Consider the following 25905-nt stretch of genomic DNA (forward strand, 5'->3'; position numbering starts at 1 on the left):
GTAGCCTTGACATGGTTAATATGTGGCTTGTTTTGTGTTTGAATAGTGTAAAATGATAGCTAAATGTGTTTTGTAATATGATGAAATTGTGGTGAATTGCTACTTTAGTATGTATGACTTATATGGTGATTTGGTGCTAGTTTAGAATGGCATATTTGGTACCCATTGAGAAGTTTTGGTATGTTTTCGTAAGTAAAATAAATGGCATGAATTTATGCAAATATGCTTAGTAGTTTGTTGAGTATTTTGTCAATTTGTGTACATGTTTATACATGATTACATGTTGTCATTTGAGGAGTCTAAGGGCATATTGGTTGTATGTGATTATACCATATGCATAAAGCTAGTGTATGCATGATTTTAGTGCCTTGTCATGGTTTGTATTTATGTGCATTTGTGGTCATAGGTACATGCCTTATTGGGTGAGAAAAATGGCTTCTAAAATAGCCTATTTTTGTCTATACGGGCAGAGACACGGGCGTGTGTCTCAGTCGCATATGACATACAGCCAAGCGACACGGTTGTGTGTCCCCTGTAGTTTCCAAAGGGTTACAAGTTAGGCTGTTACACGGCCTAGCAGATGGCCTGGCACACGGGTGTGTGAGGTTATTTTGAAGGGTACATGGCCTGGCACAAGGGTGTGTGGCTTGGCCGTGTGACCTAAGTCACTGAGTTTCACGGGCACGAACATGGGCTAGGACACGGCTTGTGTCCCTACATTGAATGACCACATGGCATAAGACACGAGCGTGTCTCACACGATGTGGCCATAGGGCCGTGTAACCCCTACAATGTTGAAAATTTTCAATATTTTCTATTTTTTTTTGAGTTTTCAATTTAGTCCCGACTTGTTTCTGACGCGTATTTAGGGCCTCGATGGCTTGTATAATGGACAATATGTATGTATTGAATTGGTTTTAATATGTTTATTTATATGATTTGAAGAATTTGATTTAGGTCTGTTTGATTTGAAAACTTCGGTAATGCTCTGTAACCATATTTCGGTGACTGATATGGGTTAGGGTTGTTACACATATTATCTCTTGATAGAAAAATTCAATGACGCATCAACGACTATCGACTATGAAAAGGGATGGTAACGACCATTGACTATGAAAGGGGATAGTTTTGACCATCGACTATGAAAAGGGATGGTGACGACCATCAACTATGAAAAGGGATGGTAGTGACAACCATCAACTATGAAAAGTGATGTGATGACCATCGAATATAAAAAAGGATACTTTCGACTATCGACTATGAAAAGGGATGGTGACAACCATCGATTAATGAAAAGGGATGGTTTCGACCATCGTTAGCACATTTCGTGTGAGCTTCAGTAAGATTTTTTGATGCAACTCACTTTGTTATTATGGAAAGGTAGGAAGTATGTGTATTCATAATTATGGATAGTATGAATTCATATGATTTACACTTCTAAAATTTACCTTATCATGTGATGATACTGAAGTTATGTGACTAAGCACTAATTTGTGTTGTTGGTGATGCTTAGGCTCGTGCCAAACTTGTGTTTGATTGATCCATATTTATTTTTAAGCTTATGCATTGAAATGGTAAGCATTGTTTATGAATTACGAACTTTCTAAGCATTATATGCTTACTTTGTATTCTTTTTCTGTGTTTTATTGTTAATCAAAAGCTCGTTCAGGTTGTAAGATCGTCGGAGACCTATCACACTATCCATCTACTATATCGGTAGATTTTGACATTTTTAAGTCATGGTTATAATGACATGTATAGGTGTTTTGTGCTTGATGAAATAGCCATTATGTTTGGCTTGTAAATATGGTATTTTGGTTGATGAATTAGTTGTCATGTTTGCTTGTATATATGTGGTTTTATGATTGTTGATAATTTGGCAATTTGGTCCTTTTATGGTTGATGTTGGAATGGTCAAGTTTCCATTTTGGTATATTTGAATGTGATTTTTCCATATGATCATGGTGGTAAATTTGTCAAGGAAATTAGATTAGAAATGTATGGTTGGTTAATGGTTAGATTATGCAATTGATTAAACATGTTTGGTTGTTGTGATTAAGGTGCCTTTTAGGCATATTGGTTGTATGAACAAATGCCATATTGACCTAGCTTTATAATGCATGTGTTAGGTACATTTTGGATGCTTGAATATCAGTGTAAATGGCTTGAATATCAGTGTAATTGGCTTGAATGTGTAAGCTTTTTTGGGTGAGAGAATTGGCTTGAAAATAGCCTATTTCTTGTCCACATGGGCGTTTGTCTCAGTCATATGTGACACACGATTGTGTGTCCCCTGTAGGTTTTAAAGGGTTGCAAGTCAGGCATTTATACGGCCTAGCACATGGCCTAGCACACGGCTTGGCACACGGGCATATGAGGCCATTTTGAGAGTTACATGGCCTAGCACACAGGCATGTGGCTTGGCTGTGTGACCCAAGTTAGAGAGTTATACGAGAATAGACACGAGCTCGGACACGGCCATGTGTCCATACTTCAAATGTCCACACGGCCAGAGACACGGGTATGTGTCTCAGCCGTGTGACCCCTCTAGTGTGAAAAATTCTATCATTTTCCATGAAATTCCATATGTTTCCGAATTAGTCCCGAATTGTTTCTAAAGTGTTTCTAAGGCCTCGATGGCTCAAATAAGGGACATTATGCATGAGATTGATTGATATTATGGTGATTTATTAAATGTTTATAATCGAACATTTTGAGTTTTAAATTTCTAATAATGCTTCGTAACCCTATTCTAGGAAAGAATACGGGTTAGGGGTGTTATAATAATGGGTAGTAATTAGCTTAAACGAAATTTTTATTAATGGACAAAAAGGCAAATTAAAAAATGCAACTTAATAAAAATGATAAAAATAATACTATCATCTTCCTTAGTACATTGTTTCACCGAAATGAAGAGAAAACACCATTGTTGAGGAGCTTTGGGTTTGGCTAGCACTATTTCTTTGCATGTAAGCTTGTTTTAATTCTGTTGCTTGTAATTTTTATGTTTTTGAGGTCATTGCAACTAGGTCCAGCCAGCTTGTACCTTCATTTTTGAATCTGTAAAAACTTTAGAAGTCACCATTAATGAACCTTGAAAGTTTTTTATGATAATTAGGTGTTTGAATCTTTGATTGAAATATTTAGTTGTTTTGTGAAGTGATTTTTGTTAGATTTTCGTTTAAGAATTAAATTGTTTAAATGTCAAAATTTCAAGGTTTGGTAGTGAATTTGATGTATAATAAGGACAGTTAAATAGCTTAGAATATTTAGTTGTAATTTGGTTATTAGAAAATGGTCAAATTTGATGAATATCGGGTTAGAGGGATAAATTGAAAAAGATATAAATGTTTAGGGAAAATATGTAATTAATGAAAAGTTAAGGGTCATATGCATTGAATGGAATCTGAAATATGTATGAAATTAATGTATTGTATTTAATTATTATATAGATCAAAATTTGGATAAAAAAGACAATAATCGATGAAAAAGGAAAATAACGAACTAGCCCCTGCGTGTTTTTCAGAATTGAATATTAGGTAAGTTCATAGTGTTTCAATTTGTAAATGAATTTCTACTTGTACTTTTACATTATAGTTCCTTAGTTAAATTTTGAAAGTTAATTATTGAATGATTGCACATACATGCCCCTGTTTGTACTTCGGTACCCCTGATTGCACATATGTGCCCCTGTTTGTACTTTGGTATCCCTATTTGTACTTCGATACCCCTGATTGCACATATGTGCCCCTGTTTGTACTTAGGTACCCCTGAACGCATTTATGTATTTTTTATACTCTAGTAAACCTGAAATATAATAGTATATGAATTATTTTTACTTGTGTTCAATTGAATGTAATACTATGATCTTACTAAGTTATGTAAACTTACCGGTTCTTGTGGACTGTTTTGTAGACAACTATTGCTGACATTTTGGAAGGATCAATCAACTGGTTCACACTATCCATCGAAGTTGGTAAATATATGGCTAAATATGTTGATTGGTACAGTTTTATACTTTACCAAACAATGTCAATTTGTATTTTAACATGCTTCTAAATAGGTTTATTTTTTGTGTAATTAGAATGGTATGAAAGTAAATACTTGTTGTATGTTTTGGTATATGTTTGAACTAGGTTACTATGCATGAAATGAATCAATGTTGATATGGTTTAGTTGTTGATATTTTGATATAATTGTGGTGTTTTTGAATGGCAGATTGATTAGTTGATTTTAAGACATTAAAATGGCATGTTTTTGTAGTGGTGAATGATATTTATGCTCATTGGATGCATGTTTAAATGGTTAGATTGGTTAGGTGTGAATTGGTTGTGGAATGGCTAGATTATAGGTAAATTTTGGGTTCACACAGCTTGAGACACGAGCGTGTAACTCAGCCATGTGAGACACACGACCTGGTGACACGACCGTGTGCCATCAGAAGGTTTCAAAGGTTTCAAGTCAGTGAGTTACTTGGCCTAACACACGGCCTTGCGAATGGGTATGTGAGGCAACTCAGAGAGTTACAAGACCTGGCATACGGGCGTGTGACACAACTGTGTGACCTTACTGAGAGAGTTACACGAGTAAGGACACGGCCATGTGTCCCTAGTTTGATGGTTACAGGGCATGAGCCATGGGCGTGTGTAACAGCCCATTTTTCAGTGGCGTCAGAAATAGTGGTTTTAGCGCCACCAAATTTGATGAGTAGCTTCGTAAATATTGAATAATATTTATAAGTCAAGCATGGTGATTGTGATTTTCGTGATGACAGGTTTTAAATATTTTTAAAGAATCGTTCTTGAAACTAACTATTATCACGATGTAGGCAAGTGTACCTATGAACAGTAGTATAGTTTTAACAAGACTGGATTGTCGAACCCAAAGGAACTAAAGGTACTAGATGACTGTCTTTTTATTATCTAGCCTAAAAATAAGGGGGTTTTGTTTAAACTAACTAATTATCTAAACTAAGAATTCAAAGAAAGTAGAATTGGGGAATTACTTTTGGAAAAACGATTGAATTAAGACAATACCTAAGGAAGAATCCACCTAGACTTCACTTGTTATTCTAACTCTGAATCGGACGATTTATTCATTTAACTTGTTTCGTAGAGATCCCTAAGTTATGTTATTATCCCTCTTCAAGACTAATAACGTCTAACCCCTAGATTGAATAATTGAGACTTTTCTCTATTTAACACCCTAGGGTTACATTAACTCGATCTATGGATCCTCTTATTAGGTTTCACCCTAATCCAGAAAAATCTAGTCACCCTATCTCTAGGCGCGCAATCAACTCCGCTTAATTATGACAAATGTACTTTTAGACAGGGTCTATTCCTCCTCTGAGTAAGAGCTTATCTTGAATCAGTATCCTGGGATATCAAAACAAGAATTAAGAACACATAATTAAGAACAAGTTAAATATTTATCATACAATTCAGAAAATAATAACAAGATTCGTCTTAGGTTTCATTCCCCTTAGGTATTTAGGGGATTTAGTTCATAACTAAAACGGAAAACATCTTAAAAGAATAATGAATACAAAACATAAAGAAAACCCAAAACTCCTGAAGGGAAATTGAAGGGAGATCTTCAGTCTTAATGGTGAATCCGACTTATGAGATGGATCAATTGGCTTCCCTTGAGCAGTTCCCTGCCTCCTTTTTCTCTGTCTCTTTTCTTCCTCCTCTAGGGTGTATTTTAGGCTTTAGAATGCGTAAGAACCCTCGAAATTAGCCTTTTCTGAATTGGACTCAACTTGGGCTTGGTAGGGACACGCCCGTGTGACATGCATGTGTGCGATTATTTTAGGCCGTGCTCGAACCTATTAGAATGGCACGGACGTGTGTTCTACCCGTGTGAGTCGTGCTTCAATTCTGCCAAATTAACATGGCCGTGTGGTCTGCCAGTGTGAGGAAGTCCAGGCCGTGTTGATTTCGTAATTTGTCCCATTTTCTCCGTTTTTGGCCCGTTTCTTGTTCCTTTCCTTCTCCTATGCTCGCCTAAGTATAAAACATGAAATTAAAGCATTAGGAGCATCGAATTCACCAATTCTAAGGAAAACTTATCCATAAAATGTGTTAAGCATGGGGTAAAAATATGTATAAATTACGGTTTATCAAATACCCCCACACTTAAGCATTTGCTTGTCCTAAAGCAAAATTCTCAACTCATAATCAAAATATATTCTTCTCAACTTATAATCTCTATCGAAAATAACTCAAAATAATCCACAGGTAATCAAACATTGAGAATTCAACTAAAAGAACATCAAAGTTTCAAACATTCCAAGTTGAGCATTTTATCCTGAAAACATAGGTGTCTCCCCTCATCAAAGTAATTACCTTCGATTCAGAATATCACAGAGTTTCACATCTTCACTAAAGATTCACTCAAATCACTCGAGGTGTTTAAGGATAATAAATGAAGCACTCAATAGTCAATAATGAAAAATTAGTACCATAGGCTTGCATGAAAATCAAATCTCCACCACTATAAATTGAGATCATACATCAATCAAAAGGTCTTTAGAGGGTTGTAACGAGGCTTGGTTAAGGGGTGTGGTCTCAAGCTGAAAGAAAAGGTTAGAATCGAGATTGAATTGAAAAATTGCCTAATTAGAAATATAGCTAGTCATCAATTGCGTACAACAGAGCATTTGTCAGAATATAAAATTTAACTTCTTTAGCTCAGAAGATTACTACTACTAATATGTATACATGTTTTTTTAAGAACAAGTTAAATTACAAATAGAATAAAACATAGTTAAGAAACTATTTCAATTCAAATCTCGACAAAAATAGGGATCAAATTAATTTAGGGGATTTCAACAATAATGGGTTAAGGGTTAATATTAAGGGTAATGCAAAAAATGGCTTGTTAGCTCAACGGGGTTTACTAAGGATTCATCGTGGAGGTAGGCTTTTCATGGCATGAGTGGGTTAATCCTAAGTGTCTTTCTCATTTTGACATATCAAATTAAATAGTGTGGTCTTGACATGAATAATCAAGCAAGTTCTAGAATAACAGTTCAATACTGACGCACTCAAAGTAATAATAAAAGTGAGTATGGAAGAATTAATAGATGCTCAAAAGGCTCAAAAATCTCACAAGAATTATGGCTTTTTTATGTTTAAAACTTGTGAATTCCAACTCAAAGTAATACCTAAACTTTGAGGAAACGACCTAAAATTTTAAATTCTTAAAAATCAACTTATCATGCTTGATTCTCTAATGTCTTAAAGTTTAAACAATAAATGCATAAATTCCTATGTTTTAATTCAAAATATATCAATCAAAATCATAAATCAATCAAAATTTTTCCTAAATATGATATGAGAGCTTTTCAAGAGAATAAGGCAGTCATTCAGGGATTTTTCTGATAATGAAATGAATACCCCCCAACACTTAAGATGTACATTTTCCTCAATGTACAAAGATAGATATATAGAAAAGAATGTGAAAATAATATAAGGAGAGAAGTGAAACTTCCTGAGTGATGAATGAATTTTTGTGAACTGGAGTTTCAGAGAATAATCGGCGTGAGGGTGGAGGAGGATACTTCGGCGGTGGTAGAGGTTCATTAGCCCATAAGTCCTGTGCCAAAAGAATATTATATCTGAAATTGGTTATGGTCATGGTCGAGCAGGACATGGCAGTCGTGGAGAACCTTTCCCAGTGGAGTTTCGAGTCCCTGAGTAATAGTGAGCTTTGGAGCTTTTTGTAACTGTGATAGCATCAAGAACTCTTTTAGAAAGTATATAAGGAAGAACAATTACTCCGTAGGAAATAGCTGGAATTCAAAATTGATAAATAAAAATTATAAATCCTAATAAAAATAAGATGAAAGAAAAATAAAAAGTAGTCTTAAAATAAAATAAAAGTAAAAACATAAAATAATAAATGAAAGATTTTAAACATCTTCATCGCTAGATGGTTCGTGAGGTGGGGGTGGCAATGAGATGTGGAGGTGCTGACAGATCTACTATAAAGTAGCATCAATGTTGTCAAATCATTGAAAACACTGCTGCTCGAATCGAGTGAGGCACTCAGAAATGTCAGCATATGAAGCTGCCGCATGAACTGGACGAGAGAGTGGTGGTGGTTGAGACGGTGGGTCCTCGTGCTGTGGGGGGACATCGTCAGTAATGTCCTCAGGGGCCTCCTTGTCAGTATATTGGGTGAGACGATATTGAGAATGGTAGGTTCCTCAGCGCTTTTCGATCATCCTCATGCTTAGCATGCTTGAGATGCCTTGTGGAGACATCTGGCCAATGAGGGCCAAGGATGATTCCTGGGCCGCGGTGTTGAGGAACCCGAAGTGTCGAGCCAACTGAGTAACATAGGGACCAATAGAGATGACCTCCTTCCTATGCCGTTCCATCTGGTGTTGAATGGCGAAGGCAATAAAAATAGGCAAGGTCGATGACGTGCCCGTGCGACATACACCATAGAAAGTAGGCGTCGTGAGTGTTGATGACGCCAGTTCTCTCTCGCCTTCCTGTTATCGTGTGAGCCAAAATGGTGTGTAGGTACCTTAGAGATGGAGGGAGAGCCGATGCTTTGGAGCGGCTAGGATTGTAGGTGGCTGAACCCGGTACTAGTGCGTCCCAGCACCATGAAGGAGAACAATGGATGTGGCAGTTGAGAGCATCTAAGTCATTCTCCTCCTTAAACTCTTCCGTATATAAGCCCAGTGCAGTACCGAATTCTAGGACGCTTAGATGGCAGACTAATCTGCCTAGGCGAAATTAGACTGTGCTGGGATCATCTTAGTTCATCATTACGATCTGAAGATGAAACGTTGAGCATAGTTCCATCGTGAGCTCAAGATATGTTGGCTCGATGATCCCGAAGGAAATCTCCTAAGGGTCAGTTGTTAAGAGGGCCCGAATCGCATCAACCAACTAAACTTGTTCTACTGCAGCCCAGTCGATGCAGCGACCTGTAATTAGAGGTCAGGCCCGGAGTATTTGGAAAAGTTCTTTTTGGGGCCCGATGGGGAATTACAGAAAAAGGGTGACAATTTTTTGCAGTAGGACCCAAGGAAGATGATGCTCCCTTCATTTTCTTTGAAATAGGGACAGCGGTCTTCTTTCCGCTGAAGACGACATTGTAAACCTGCAATATAAAGAATAAGAATAGTAGGTAAACAATTTTGAAAAAGGAAAAAGTCATGAATTTGAACTAACTATTTCAGCTAAAACTACTAATACTAAGCAAACTCAACAAAAATAATCAATTTGATAGCCTAATTTTGTGACATTGGCATGGTAATAGCATGAGAATGAGCATAGTAATGTCATGGGTATGAGGTTTTCCTAATAACTCGATTTAACACAAAATGTATGATAACTAACCTAAGAATGCAAATTAAATGATAGAATAATGAGAAAAATGAAAAATAGCTCAAGAGAAATGAAGATTATTTTGAAAATAAGCATTAGAAATAAGTAAAATAGAAGTGAAAGGAGTAAACAAACGCTAAGGAAGAGAGATTGAGCTTCAAAAATAGAGTGGGAAGCGGCGCACGGGTGTGGTAGGGAGGGCGTGTGGACCTGCAGCAGCTAGGGTTAGGGTTTTTTGGGTGAAGAAGATAAAGTGCAGCCTATTTATAAATTTTGGGGCACACGGCCAGGTAGCACGCTCGTGTTCCCTAATTTCAGCCCGTGTGATTCGCGAATTTTGAATTTGGGCGCGTCTGACAATTGTCCCACGCCTGTGTTCCTTGGATGTGTTCGTACGCACGGCCGTGTTGCACGGCCATGGCTGGCGTTGCTCACTTCTCCCATGCCCATGGTAATTTAATAAGTTTGACCACGGTTGCTTGGCACGGGCGTGTCGCACTCTAGTGTTAATTTGACAGGTTTGGCCACGGTTTCAATGCACGGGCGTGTCGCACGCCCGTGTTGTTTTGGCAGGTTCACCCATGGCCATGTCGCAAGACTGTGGCAATTTATCATAGCCCGTGTTTGGGGAAAATCTTTGCCGTGTTTCCACATGGTGCTAAGCACGCCCGTGTTATTGGTCGTGTCTGTGTGGAAAACTAGTATTCAAGGTCTCCGTTAGTAAGTTAGGTGTTAAATACTAAAATTGAAAGAAATTAATACAGTTAGTGCTCGGGTTGCCTCCCGAAAAGCGCTTCTTTATAGTCTAAGCTCGACTTACCTCTCCATTGCATGGTCATGGTGGTTCCAGGAGTTTATACTCATTCTTGCTATCATTCTCATGAAAATAAGGTTTTAGACGGGTGTTGTTTACATTAAAAGTACCGAACTTGGGATGACTTACCTCGACTGTACCGAAAGGGAAAATGCTAAGTACCATAAGAGGGATTTCTTCATTCGGTTCGGTAGTGACAATGTGAGGATCTGCGGCATCTAATAATTCTTTATCTCCAACCCTAAGTTGATTTGGGAAGGTATTGAGCTCGTTTTGGCATAGTTATGGTTTATCATATGTTCTCGGTTTACGCGTCGCCATTCATCTAGCTCCTCGATTTGTAGCCTTCGATCTTCATGAATAGGTCCTCTTCTCCTGCTTGAGAATGACTCATGTACTTCCTTCAGACTCATTTCTTGCAAAGTAGGTTGCACCATATTGTTAGTTTTAGTAGAATGGTTTAGACAATCACCTTCAATTTCCGATGTGTTGCCAGAATTGCGAGCTTGAATGGTGATTGTTTCATCTCCCACACGGAGTGTGAGCTCACCTGTGCCAACATCAATAATCGTTTTAGCAGTTGCTTAAAAGGGCCATCCTAAAATCAAAAGAGTGTTGCTATCCTTCTCTATGTCTAAAACAATGAAGTCAACGGGAAATATAAATTTATCGATTTTAACTAGCACATCTTCAATAATACCCCTAGGAAATCTTATAATTTTATCTGCTAATTGAATGCTCATCCTAGTCTGTTTGGGTTTCCCAAGACCAAATTGTTTGAACATTTTGTAGGGCATGACGTTAATACTAGCCCCTAAATCAGCTAATGCATTATTAACATCTAAACTACCAATTAAGCAAGGAATCGTAAAACTCCCTAGATCTTTTAGTTTGTTTGGTAGTTTATTCTGTAGAATAGCTGAGCAAACTACGTTTAGCTCCACATGTGACGCGTCGTCCAACTTCCGCTTATTTGCTAAAAGCTCCTTTAAAAATTTCATTGCGTTTGGCATCTGCGATAGAGCTTCAATAAACGGTAAGTTAATATGTAATTTTTTTAAGAGTTTAAGGAATTTACCAACTTGTTCATCTGAGCAGTCTTTCCTTATCGCGTTGGGGTATGGCACACAAGGTTTATATTCGACATTCACTGATTTGTTTTTATTATGACCTACCTCACCTTGACCTCTACCCACCATAGTTTCTTGCCTTGGTTTTGGCTCAGGCTCAATGAATCCTTCTTCCTCTTGAACATTAATCGTGTTGAGCTGTTCCCTTGGGTTGGGTTCAGTATTACTTGGCAAGGTACCTTGTGGTCATTCGGAGATTAGTTTGGATAGCTGGCCTATCTGAGTTTCGAGCCCTTGGATCAACGCTTGTTGATTTTTAAGTGCAGTCTCAGTGTTCTGGAAATGGGTTTCTGACACCGAGATAAATTTAGACAGCATCTCTTTAAGGTTCAGTTTCTTTTCCTATTGATAGGGTGGTTGTTGAAAACCCGGAGAATGTTGTGGTCTTTGATTCCCTTGACCGCCCCACGAGAAACTAGGATGGTTCCTCCAACCTACATTATAAGTGTTACTATATGGGTTATTTTGGGATCTAGAGTTATTGTTACCCATATATTGGACTTGTTCCTTCTCGATGCTGGGGTTGAAGGGCTGAGACTCTATGCATGCTCCTCCTCGATTCGTTTCGCACCTCATTACTGAATGTACTTGAGTAGAACCAAGTAAACCATCAATCTTTTTATTTAGAAGTTCCACTTGGTTTGACAGCATAGTGACCGAATCAACATTATAAATGCCTGCTGTTTTAGTTGGCTTAGTCCTCATGACTTGCCACTGATAGCTATTCAGTGACATCTCTTCAATAAATTCGTGAGCCTCTTCAGGTGTTTTGTTGTTGATGGTTCCTCCAGTAGTTGCATCAATTATCTGCCGAGTCGAGGGGTTCACACCATTGTAGAATGTTTGAACTTGCAACCATAGAGGTAATCCATGATGAGGACACCTTCGCAATAGGTCCTTGTATCTCTCTCATGCATCGTAAAGAGTTTCTAAGTCCATCTGCACAAATGAAGAGATATCATTACGTAATTTGGTTGTTTTAGCCGGCGAAAAATATCTTAATAAAAATTTTCGGTCATTTGTTCCCAAGTAGTAATTGAACCTCGTTGTAACGAGTTCAACCATTGTTTAGCTTTGTTCCTCAATGAAAAAGGGAATAACCGAAGACGAATGGCATCATCAGAAACTCCATTAATTTTAAAAGTATTGCAGAATTCCAGGAAATTTTCCAAATGAGTGTTTGGATCCTCATCCTGCAAACCATCAAACTGAACAAATTGATGTATCATTTGAATTGTGTTAGGTTTCAGTTCAAAATTATTTGCAGCAATAGCACGTCTAACTATACTTGACTCAGATCCTGTTAAAGTAGGTTTAGCATAATCATACATAGTACGAGGAGCAGGATCTTAATTTGCTAGTTCAACGGGTATCGTAGAAGTAGCTAATTGTCTTGGTTTTTAGCCATCTCCTCGGTTGGGGTTTGAATATCGTCTTCTTGCTTGTTCTCTCTGTTTTTTAATCTTTGCCTTATTTCTCTTTGGTTTCTGAGAACTGTGCGATCAATTTATTCGTCAAAAAGTAGTGGTCCTAACAGGTTTCTTCTAGTCATAAACTATAAAAACCTGCCAAGATAAAGAAAAAGTAAATTAATAAATAATAATTAAAATAAAATAGAATTAACTTGCAAGAAAAATAAATGGCTAAAGTAACAAAAATTTAGAGTTCCTAATATCTTAGTTCCCCGGCAACGATGCCAAAAACTTGATCGTGATCTTTGTGATGACAAGTTTTAAATATTTATAAAGAATCGTTCCTGAAGCTAACTATTATCACGATGTAGGCAAGTGTACCTATCGAACAGTAGTATAGTTTTAGCAAGACCGAATTGTCGAACCCAAAGAAACTAAAAGTACTAGTAATGACTGTCTTTTTATTACCTAGCCTAAGAATAAGGGGGTTTTGTTTTAACTAACTAATTATCTAAACTTAGAATTCACAAAAAGTAGAATTGGGGAATTACTTTTAGAAAAACGATTGAATTAAGACATTACCTAAGGAAGAATCCACCTAGACTTCACTTGTTATTCTGACTCCGAATCGGATGATTTATTCATTTAACTTGTTCCGTAGAGATCCCTAAGTTATGTTATTATCCCTATTCAAGACTAATAACATCTAATCCATAGATTGAGTAATTGAGACTTTTCTCTAATTAACACCCTAGGGTTGCATTAACTTGATCTATGGATCCCCTTATTAGGTTTCACCCTAATCCAAAAAAATCTTGTCACCCTATCTCTAGGCGCGCAATCAACTCTTCTTAATTATGACAAATGTACTTTTAGACAGGGTCTATTCCTCCTCTGAGTAAGAGCTTATCTTGAATCAGTATCCTGGGATATCAAAACAAGAATTAAGAACACATAATTAAGAACAAGTTAAATATTTATCATACAATTCAGAAAATAATAACAAGATTCGTCTTAGGTTTCATTCCCCTTAGGTATTTAAGGGATTTAGTTCATAACTAAAATGGAAAACATCTCAAAAGAATAATGAATACAAAACATAAAGAAAACCCAAAACTCCTGAAGGGAAATTGAAGGGAGATCTTCAGTCTTAATGGTGAATCCGACTTATGAGATAAATCAATTGGCTTCCCTTGAGCAGTTCCCTGCCTCCTTTTTCTCTGTCTCTTTTCTTCCTCCTCTAGGGTGTATTTTAGGCTTTAGAATGCGTAAGAACCCTCGAAATTAGCCTTTTTTGAATTGGACTCAACTTGGGCTTGGTAGGGACACGCCCGTGTGTGATTATTTCAGGCCGTGCTCAAACCTATTAGAATGGGACGGGCGTCTGTTCTACCCGTGTGTGTTGTGCTTCGATTCTGCCAAATTGGCACGACCGTGTGGTCTGCCCGTGTTAGGAAGTCCAGGCCGTGTTGATTTCGTACTTTGGCCCATTTTCTCTATTTTTAGCCTGTTTCTGGTTCCTTTTGCTCTTCTATGCTCACCTAAGTATAAAACATGAAATTAAAGCATTAGAAGCATTGAATTCACCAATTCTAAGGAAAAATCATCCATAAAATGTGTTAAGCATGGGGTAAAAATATGTATAAATTACGGTTTATCACATGGTTTTAAAAAGGTTTTTTATTTGATAATTTGGGTCATATAAACGGTTTATTAAGTTCAAGTGGTAAGACCGTAGTAACAGCCCAATTTTAGCTAAATCAGAATAGTGGCTTTGAAACTACAAATTCGATGTCGAAAAATCATTTTAATATTATTTTATATGTTTATAGCATGGTAGCATGTATATGTGAAAATTTTGTGATTTAAATTTATCGTTTGGATGTTTAATTTCATAAAAGAACTTAATTGCGTAAAATACAAAAAGTTGCATACTATTTGTTTAAAGTGCTTAATTGCTATGATTAATTAAATTAAAAGTCCTTATGATGATATTAGACCATTGGTATTGTTAATGGACATTAATTGACATGCATTATAAATTTCTATGTTTGTTCATTAAGGGTAAATAAGTAAATTGATAAATTAAGTTAATTAAATTATATGAAAACATGAATTTGTGTTCATCTTCTTCCTTGGTGACCGAATATCAAAGGAAAAAGAAAGGTTGGAAGCTTGTTAAGGTTCAGCTAATGCATGCTCCAATTGTAAGTAATTTTGAGCTTGGTTTTTAGTGATTTTTGTGCTTTTGTGATAGTTACATCGAGTACTAGCTAGCTCGTACCTCCATTTCTAAAACTGTTAAAGATTTTAAGAGTTGCCAGTGATGAGTTTATGTGTTCTTTGGTGTTTGAATATGAAATATGAATTTTTGATGATAGATTTTCATGTTTTGTAAAGTGATTTTTAATGAAAGTGCAATTTAGGGATTTAGTTGTGAAAATTGCAAATTGAGTGGTTGAAAAGTGAAATAAATGGAAGTTCTAGGCTGCTAGGGACCTGTAAATAATTCGGCCAAGCTTGGGTTTATTAAAATTGTGTGAATTTTTTGTTTTATGAAATAAGGATTATATTGTTAAAAGTGTGAAAGTTTAGGGGCTAATGTGCAAATAGGCCTAAATGTATGTTTTGGACTAAATTGAATGAATGGTTGGTTAAATAAGTTAATTTTGAATATATTTAGATCAAGAATAGAAGAATCCAGAATTAGATCGGGGGAGAGGCAAGATCATCAAGTAATTGACTCATTTCGCCATTTTCATACTCGAAAAGTTCGTATGTAATGATTACATTATAAATGTATGTTAAAATTCTTTAATATTGCATAAATTGTTAAAAAGGATTATCGATAATGTATGAATTGTGAAAACGACTCTACGAATGCATTCGATGGTAGAAACAAAAAGTGTGAAAGCCTGGTTGAACCTTAAGAATAGTTTTGGATACTATTGACATGTCAGTAAGTGATACGTTGAGTTGGCTTCGGGCCAGGATATTAGCACTTCGAGTGCGTATTTTACCAATTTGGCTTCGGGCCATGATAATAGTTCTTAGGATAAGTTACCTTCATTTGGCTACGGGCCAAGGTATAGGTACTTATCATACGAGGCTCTTGAGTATCCGATTTCTATTCTGAATGGTTCAACGGGTAAACGAATGATGTGTTTGACAAAGAGGTTAGTACGAGGTGATACATGTATGTTGTAACACCTTGATTTTGGGCCTAGTCGAAATAGTGGTTTTGGGACCACAAATCCGACGATGAAAATTTTATTTCTTATTATATTTTTATGGTCAACAATTTCACAGAATAATTTCGTGAAAATTTCGTTCGAAAATTTTGACATTCGGGCACTTAATTTAGTCAAAAGGACTAAATCGTAAAAGTGCAAAAGTTGAGTTCTACATGCAAGAGGTGTCCAATTGTTATGAAATTTTAAATTGGGGGTCCTTAAATGGTAATTAGACCATTTTTTAATTGTTGGACAAAAATAGACATGAAATGGGTGTAATAAAATATTTTTAAGTTAGGGGTATTTTGGTAAACTAATAATTAAAAGAACTAAAAAGGAAAATAAGCCAAATTAGCTATCATCTTCTTCATTCAACCATTTCTAGCAGCAGAAGCCATGGTTAAGGTTTGTTCAAACTCTCAAGCTCGATTGTAAGTGCTCATTAGCCCCGTTTTTAAAGTTCTTTACATTTTTGAAATCCCGGTAACTTGGTTAAGCTTATTCTAGCAATAATTTAACCCAGGGTTTATATTTGGAAAAATACCCATAGGTGAAATGTGTTTATTTTGATGTTTTTTGGTAGAATATGAAGCTTTAAATTGTGTTAAACAACTTTTACTAAGCGATTTTATGTGAAAACGAGTAAAATGACATAATCGGTAAAAATACCTAATGTTCATAAGTACATGTTAGAGTGTGAATTTGATGTTGATATAGAAGGGAAAAATGATCATCATGCCATAAAACATAAGAAAATAGAATGAAGTTTAATTTATGAGCCTAGGGGTAAAAATGTAATTTTGACAAAGTTTAGGGGATAAATTGTAATTTTTCCAAAATATGATTTTGGGTCAATTTGAATAATGTGAGTCCTAATTAGGCTATATTTGTAAGGATAGAGCAAGGAAAATTGAAATTCGGGATAAAATAAACAAAAGACCAAGTTGTGGACAAAAATGGTAAAAATGGTCATTTTCGTATACGAGGTAAGTTCATGTGTTAATAATAATGCAATTCCATACTTGAATTGTAATTTTCTATTGTTATAGCATAAATTGTATGATTTAATATGTTTGAATTGAATGGCATGTTATTGCATGATTATGGATGTGTAAGTGATCATTTATGGCACGTTATATGTCTTTAAAAATGAGTCTATGCATGTGCTCGAAAAGTTTTGAATTAAATGAAATTTTTTGGCCCGATTTTTGTCTATATGTATGGTTAAGTCTGGTAATACCTCGTACCCTATTTCGGTTTTGGATACGGGTAAGGGGTGTTACATATGTACAGAACCTATTCGAGTATTAAATAGTGAAAGTTCGATGAGTTTGTATTTGATCGTGTTTTGTGACATGAGAAAGTTTTGTAGTTAATCTGTATATAGTTTATCATGTGTAATTGGTTGATTTGCATTTATTCTATGAATTAAGTTATTCATATACAAGCTTACTGAGCTATAAAGCTTACTTCGTGTTATCTTTCTATGTTTTATAGTGAATCAAGGCTAGCTCGGATCCGGAAGTCGTCGGGAACATCATTGCACTATCAAACATCTAAGTTGGTACTTTTGAATTATTCATTTATGGTGAATGGCATGTATAGGCTACATATCGTATTTTGGTTGTGATTATAGCCATGAGATTTGGCTTGTAAATGATGTTAATATTGATGTGTGTTTGGCTACTAAAAATGGTTGTTAATGACTTTTGTAAGATGTTTATAATGCCTTGTGAGATGGTTTGTTTTGGTATGGTTGTAACCAAGACATTATGGAAATTAAAATGGTTATTTGAATTATGATGGATGAAAGCTTGAGAAAGGTCTTACTGTGGCATGAATTTATATGTCAAATTGGTAGTTAAATAGAATATATTACAGTGAATGAATTGATTGAGTTGAGGATGGTTTTCGGTTGTGAATAATAAGTTGGTATATATATTGTATGGATTAAGGTTAAAGATCATGTTGTTTTGGTATATATTTGAGTAAGTGAAATGGTTGTATTTGTATATCATGAATTGTGCATGAATTGGGATTGATTTGGCTGCCCTTTGTGTATGGAAATTGTACATTTTGCCTTATGTAGGTACGTTGAAGTTGGGGTGGCAAATTAGCCTTACAAATGGCCTATTTTTGTCCATACGGGCAGAGACACAGGGATGTTATCAGTCGTGTGTGATACACGGTCATGGTACATAGTCGTGTGTCCCCTGATGATGCTTTAGAAATCAAGTTAGTGAGTTACACGGCCTAGACACATGGGCGTGTGGTCGGCCGTGTGGCCAAGTCAGTATACCCTTCAGTTTTCACACAACTTGGCACATGAGCATGTCCTCGGCCGTGTGATACAAGTCAATATGTATGCCCTGTTTCCACATGGCCTGAGACACGGGCAATTTTGGAGTCGTGTGAGGCCTGTATGATTGAAATTTTTCTAAGTTTCCAAAATTTTCATATGTTATCAATTTAGTCTCGAACCACTTCTAAAGCATATTTAAGGCTTTGTAGGCCCTTATAAGGGACAATATGTTTGTGATTAAAGGGTATTTGAGTATGAATGCATTAATGCATGAGTTATGTATGTTAAATGATGTATATTGATCGGTAATACCACGTAACCCTACTCGAGCGATGAATATGAGTTAGGGGCGTTACAATCGTAAGGTCAAGTGATTTTAGAAAATGAGGTATTGAGACGTCGTTTCTATACATCGAGTTGTAAATATTTTGATAAATATTTACGGAGTGTCGTTAAGGTGGTATTAAAGTTTCGTTGAAAATTTTTAACATTTCGATAGTTAATTAATTAAAAAGGACTAAATTGTAAAAGATGTAAAATTTGATCACTATTTGATTTGTGCGATTTATTGGTTTATTAAATAAAGGAAAAAGGGGCTTAAATGGCATTTCGAAATGTAGTGGATGGTTTTGGGCAACTAAAAGCTGAAAATGTGATGATTATTAAATTGAAAAAATGGTAATTTGATAATAAAATAAAATAAAATAAAACCGATGATACGTGATATTCGTGATAGGTTTTAAAAATTTATAATTAATCGTTCTTGAAACTAACTATTATCACATGAAGGCAAGTGTACCTATCGAACAGTAGTATAGCTTTAGCAAGACCGGATTGTCGAACCCAAAGGAACCAAGAGTACTAGTAATTACTTTCTTTTTATTATCTAGCCTAAAAATTAAGGGATTTGTTTATCTAAACTAATTAACTAAACTAAGAGTGCACAGAGAGAAATTAGGGAAAAGCTTTTGGGAAAATTCGATTGATTAAGACAATACCCAAGGAAAAATCCACCTAGACTTCACTTGTTATTTGACTCTGAATTAGACAATTTATTCATTTGACTTAATCTGTAGAAATCCCTAAGTTATATTATTATCTCTCTCGAGACTAATAACGTCTAACCCTAGGTTGATTAATTGAAATCTATTTCTAATTAATGCCCTACTGTTGCTTTAACTCAATCTCTGGATCCCCTTATTAGGTTTCACCCTAATCTGGCAAAATCTTATCACCCTATCTCTAGGCGTGCAATCAACTCTGCTTAATTATGACAAATTTACTCTTAGACAGGGTCTTTTCCTCCTCTGAATAAGAGCATTAACTTGAATCAATATCTTGGAATATTAAAATAAGAATTAAGAACACATAATTAATAACAAGTCAAATATTTATCATACAATTCAGATAATAATAACAAGATCTGTCTTAGGTTTCATTCCCCTTAAGTATTTAGGGGGTTTAGTTCATAATTATAAAAGAAAACATCTCAGAAGAATAATGGATTCAAAACATAAAGAAAACCCAAAACCCCAGAATGGAAATTGAAGGGAGATCTTCAGTCTTGATGATGAATCTAACTTCTGAGATGGACCAATTGGCTTCCCTTAAGTAATTCCTTGCCTCTTACTCTATGTGTGTGTTCTAAGTGCCTTCTCAGGTGTTTAAATAGGCTTTAGAATGCCTAAGAGCCCTCAAAAGTTACCTTTTCCAAATAGGACTATACTTGGACTCGGCAGGGACACGCTCGTGTGCAATTGCTCCAGCCCATGGTCAAGGCTGTTGAATAGGTACGGGCGTGTAGTCTACCCGTGTAAGTTGTGCTTCGATCCTGCCAAATGGACACGACCATGTGACACGCCCGTGTGAGGAAGTCCAGGCCGTGTTGATTTCCCATGTGGGTCTATTTTCTCCATTTTTGGCCCATTTCTCACTTTTTTTACTCTCCTATGCTCACCTAAGTATAAAACATGAAATTAAAGAATTAGTAGCATCGAATTCACCAAATATAAGGAGAAATCATCCATAAATGTGTTAAGCATGGGATAAAAATATGTATAAATTATGGTTTATCAAATACCCCCACACTTAAGCGTTTGCTTGTCCTCAAGCAAAATCCTCAAATCACAATCAAAATAAATTCTTCTTAATTTATAATCCCCATCAATAATATCTCGAAATAATCCATAAGTATTCATACATTGAAAATTCAACTAAAAGTACATCAAAGTTTCAAGCATTCCAAGTTGAGCATTTTATCACAAAAACATAGGTGCCTTCCCTCATATAAGTAATCATCTTTGATCAAAATATCACAGAGTTTAACATCCTCACTAAAGTTTCACTCAAATCACTCGAGGTGTTTAAGGACATCAAATAAAGCACTCATAAATCAATATGAAAAGTTATTACCATAGGCTTGCATGAAAATCAAATCTCCACCACTCTATATTGAGATGATGCATCAATCAAAAAGGTCTTTAGAGGGCTGTAACGTGGCTTTGGTTAAGGGGTGTGGTCACAAGCTAAAAGAAAAGGTTAGAATCGATATTGAATTAAATAAATCACCTAACTAGAAAAATAACTAATTATTAGTTGAATACAATTGAGCTTTTTCTCATAATATGGAATTAACACTCAAACTCAAAAATTACGAATTACTACTAATATGTATGTAAGGATTGATTTTTTTAAGTACAAGTCAAATAACATAGAACTTAATTGTTGCAACAAAGAATAAAACATAGCTAAGGAATTAGTTCAAATCAAATCTCGACAAAAATAGGGATCAAATTAGGGAATTTCAACAATAATGGGTTATGGGTTAATATTGAGGGTAAACCAATTAATGGCTTGTTAGGCTCAAAGGGGATCACTAAGGGTTAATTATGAAGGTAGGCTTTTGTGGAGTGAGTGGGTTAAACCTAAGTGCCTTTATCACCTTGACATATCAAGTCAAATGGTGTGGTCTTGACTACATAATCAAGCAAGTTCTAGAATAACAAATCAATACTGACGCACTCATAATAAAAGTGAGCATGAAAGAAATAACATATGCTCTAAAGGCTTAAGATCTCACAAAAATTGTGGTTTTTTTTATGTTTAAACTTGTGAATTTCAACTCAAGATAATATCTAAACTTGGGGAAACAACCTAAAAATTTTTAATTCTAAAAAATCAACTTATCATGCTTGATTCCCTAACGTCTTAAAGTTTAAACGATGAATGCATAAATGCCCATGTTTTATTTCAAGACATATCAATAAAAATAATAAATTAATTAAAATTGATTCTAATAGTGATATGAGTGATTCACGTGAGAATAAGACAAAATTCATGGATTTTTCTGATAATGAAAAATAATAATAAACCCCCCCACACTTAAGATGTACATTGCCCTCAATGCACAAAGTTAGATTTACGACGATATAGATATAAGATCATAAGATAGGGAGAGAAGTGAAACTTCCTGAATGATGAATGGACTCCTTGAATTGGAGTTATGGAGAATAATCGGCCTTGGCAATGATAAGATTGGAGGAGGATACTCCAGTGGTGGTCGAGGTTGGGTTCCACAACCACAATGTCCAGCGAAGAGGTTATCGTGGTGGTCGGGCAGGACATTGCAGTCATGGAGAACCTTTTCTAGTGGAGTTGCAAGTTTCTAAGTAATAGTGAGCTTTCAAGCTCTTTATGACTATGAGAGACTCTGGAACTTCTTTTAGGAAATATAAAGAAGCATAATTACTCGTAAAGAAATAGCCTAATGAAAATTATAAAATCTCAAGATAAAATAGAAATAGTATTAAAGGGAAATAAAAAGTAATTTCAAAATATAAATAAAGAGAAAAATAAAATAAAATAAGTAAAAATAAATATTAGGTGTTTATAAAGAAATTGGGGCACACTGCCCTGCGGCACACCCGTGTGCCCTCATTTCAGCCCGTGTGTTTCGTGGTTTTCGAAATTAGGCACATTGGTGTACATGACCATGTTGCATGGTCGTGTTATTCTTCGTTTGCTTCTCCCACACTGTGACAGCCCAAAATTGACCCTAGTCGGGAAGTGGTTTCGGGACCGCTAAACCGAGTCACCGAAAGGTTTGAATGTGATGTTTATTATCTAGAATATGTAATAATGAATGTGTGAAAATTTCAAGCTTCGATTTGGTCGATTGCATGTGAATTTAGTCAATAGGACTTATATGAGAAAATTTTAAAATGTGATAGGTCAATGCATGAGGACCTATTAGTGCATGTGGAAGAAAAAGGGGACTTGCATGTCAAATTCCCCCTCCCTAATATGTAGTGGCCGGCCATGCTATGGGTGGAAACATGTTGGGAACATGTTGGCCTAGTGAGGTATGTAGGATGAAATATAATAAGAAGTATGGGGAAATAAAGAAATGGAAAAAAGGAAAGGATGGGTGGTAATTGTTTCTTTCCTCCCCTTTTGCCGTGAAAGTAAGAAGGAAAAACAAAAAAAAGTGTCCATCTTTCTTCATTTCCCCTTGGCCGAATGTTCTAAAGAAGAAAGAAAAAAATTGTTCATCTTTTATCATCCTTGGCCGAAAATGCAAAAAGGAAGGGGGAAGAGCTTGAGAAAATCGGCTATGGTGGTTTGCTAGACTAAGGTATGTTTGATGTTGTCTTTGAGATGCATGCATGTTTTAAATAGCCCATGTTCAAACCTTGAATCTTGTTGATAACATGAGCAATCGGTCATGAGAAAGTGTTCAAGGAATGGTTGTTGTTCATGTTAGTTGGATGAGAAATGGTGAGTTTTGTGGTTTCATGTTAAAGTTAGGTGAATGATGATAGAGGAATGTTTGAACTATAAAAAGAATCGGCTACCTTGTTATGAGCTAGGGCCGAATGTGAGTTTGGTTGTGTTTGAATGTTACATGCTTGGTAGAATGGTGGATGAAGGTGCCGAATGTATGTGGGATTGATAGAGTCTCCAAATTGATTTTATGTGTGTATGCATGACCGAATATACGTGGTCACATGAGTAAGGAAATGAGTTATTTGATATGTGGTAAAAGTTAAGTACTAAATCGAAGGTTGCTAAAATTGCCATTTCTTAGCCGAATATGTGCTTGATCAATGAAGGAATTGTTGAAGAACATAGGTGAACTTGGTGAGGGCAATCGGCCTAGTGTATAAATGATATGAAGATTTTAGGAAATTGTTTTGGTTAGGTATGTGTATGATTAAGTATATTCGGCAATATACTTAAAGTGGGTACATGATATTACATTATAATTATTGAGCTTGAGTATATGGATATGTGTATATGTGGTCATATAATGACATCTTGGTTTGAAAATTTAATGATGTGTGATTGCCGAATGTGATAAATAAATTCATGTTATTGAGTTAAATATTGAATACTCTTATTTGTATTATTTAAGCTCAAGAACCTAAAGGAGAGGCGTCCAACAAGGGGAAATCGAAGGTCATCGAGTAGCCCACTCGGAATTATTTTACCCAACATAAAGTAAGTCATTAAGCATGTAGTGGGTATTATTTCAAATGGTCATAATGTGTATGTATTGATGCTGATTGGAATGAATAAATATACATATATATATGCATGTACGTATGTGATGATGAAATTGTTGAATGAATGAAAAGAGGTAAGATGTAATGAGTTGTTGATCTCGGCACTAAACGTGCGGGATAACCATTTATGACCATGAGATTGGCGCTAGGTGCGCGGGATTAAATTGTACAGCACTAAGTGTGCGATTCGACTATGTTGCACTAAGTGTGCGAAATGAATATGATGCACTAAGTGTGCGAATTGACCATGCGGCACTAAGTGTGCGAGTCTAACTATGTAGCACTAAGTGTGCGATTTGATTGTATAGCACTGAGTGTGCGGGCTCAATATACATTCGTGAATCATTCTGGACACTATGTGTGCGACACTATTGAGTCGATCGCGGACAGCGGGTCGGGTAAGTGTCTTGAGCACGTGGCTAATAGGTGCTATGCTTATACTTGGTGTTGAGCTCGGTAAGTTCGAACCTATGTGACAAATATACTTGAAGTCACGTACATAAGTTTTATCGTAGGATGGGTGAAAGGTCGTATAGTCGTTTGATTGTAACGAAAATAAATCGATTTATGAAATTGCTTCAATGTCCTATTGATGAGTATATAGAATGTGAATGCATGAATTGATATGAAATTGAATTGATAAGTTGGAGGAACTATGGTATGGTTCGGTATGGATAGAGTAAATTGTCTCGTTCCATTTTGTTTCCTCTTGTGATAATGTTGTTGATAGATGGTAGTGCATTGCTTATGACTTACTGAGTTATAAACTCACTCGATGTTTCCTTGTCACCCACTATAGGTTGCTTGGTCTCATCTATTTTTGCGGGGTCGGGCCGTCATTGAAGTCATCACACCGGATAGCAAGTTTTGGTACTTTCTTCTTAGTGTGTTTAGAAGATCATTTTGGCATGTATAAGCTAGTACGTTGTGTTTGAATTATGGCATGTAAACTTTAAGCCATGCGAAAATGGCACGAATGTTCGATTGAATTGGATCAAGGGTAGGCATGAAATGGACCTAGTTACTTTCGTAACAGATGCTGGCAGCAGCAGTGTCATGAGATTGAAAAATCACTAAAAATAGTGGGAGTGGAATTAATTGATGAATAAATTATGTAATCGAAGCTCGATGAGTCTGCTTTCATGAGGAAGTAACGAAAAGATCATATGGGCAGTATATTAAGAGATAATCAGATTTTAGTGGGACAGGGCCAGAACGGTTTCTGGATTCCCTGCTCCGACTTTGGAAATTCATTATAAATTAACCAGAGATAATTAGGGGTCGTACCAAATATCTGCAGATTCCTCTATGAGTCTAGTTTTCATAGAAACAAACGGCAACAGTATTGAAGCCCCGTGCAGAGAGATATCCCAGTCGTAATGGACAAAGGTCAGTGTAGTCGACCCCTGCAACTTGGGGAACTTTGACTAATAAACTGTACTAATTGGCCCAACCAAAAATTCTAGAAAAAAATACATAGATGGGCACATGAGTCTAGTTTCTGGGAAAAATTACGAAACTGATTTTTGAGTTACGAAACTCAAGATATGATTTTTAAAGCGGCTAGTACACAGATTGGGCAGTGTCTGGAAAATAAATTTTGTAAGGGGCTAAAGCCAGTTAACACCTCGTGTTCGACTCCGGTGTCGGTTTCGGGTTCGGGGTGTTACACACACCCATGTATGTAGGTGCGTGCCGGTGTTGTTTTGACAGGCTCGACCATGGTCGGTGGGTACACGCCCGTGGTAATTTGGCAGGATTGCCCACGGCCATGTCGCACGACCATGGAAACTTATCAGATCCCGTGTTGGGGAAACATTTTTGCTCTATTTTCACACGGCCGTATCGTACGGCCGTGTTGCCTTCCGTGGTATGTGCACGGCCTACGGTACGCCCGTGTGCCTCCGTGTGGTTCTGGAAATTCTGTGTTCAGTGACTCACTTGGTGAATTAAATGTTAAAGACTAAAATTTAAAGAAGTTAACACTGTTGGACTCACCAAAGAACTGTCAGAAATAGGATAAATAATTCCAGCATCTAGAAGTTTCATTACCTCAGCTTTAACAATTTCCTTCACGTTGGGGTCCAGTCGTCTTTG

At 36.2% G+C, this 25905-nt stretch overlaps 1 non-coding gene across 1 annotated transcript; it reads left to right on the top strand.

Annotated features, from left to right (window-relative positions):
* Positions 1 to 12162: 12162 nt before the first annotated feature.
* Positions 12163 to 12268, top strand: LOC121231012 (small nucleolar RNA R71). The gene has a single exon (XR_005929081.1). It is a non-coding gene; the product is annotated as a small nucleolar RNA R71 (small nucleolar RNA).
* Positions 12269 to 25905: the final 13637 nt, after the last annotated feature.

The sequence above is a fragment of the Gossypium hirsutum genome, chromosome A06 (assembly GCF_007990345.1).
Source record: "Gossypium hirsutum isolate 1008001.06 chromosome A06, Gossypium_hirsutum_v2.1, whole genome shotgun sequence".
In the NCBI taxonomy this organism is placed as follows: domain Eukaryota; kingdom Viridiplantae; phylum Streptophyta; class Magnoliopsida; order Malvales; family Malvaceae; genus Gossypium; species Gossypium hirsutum.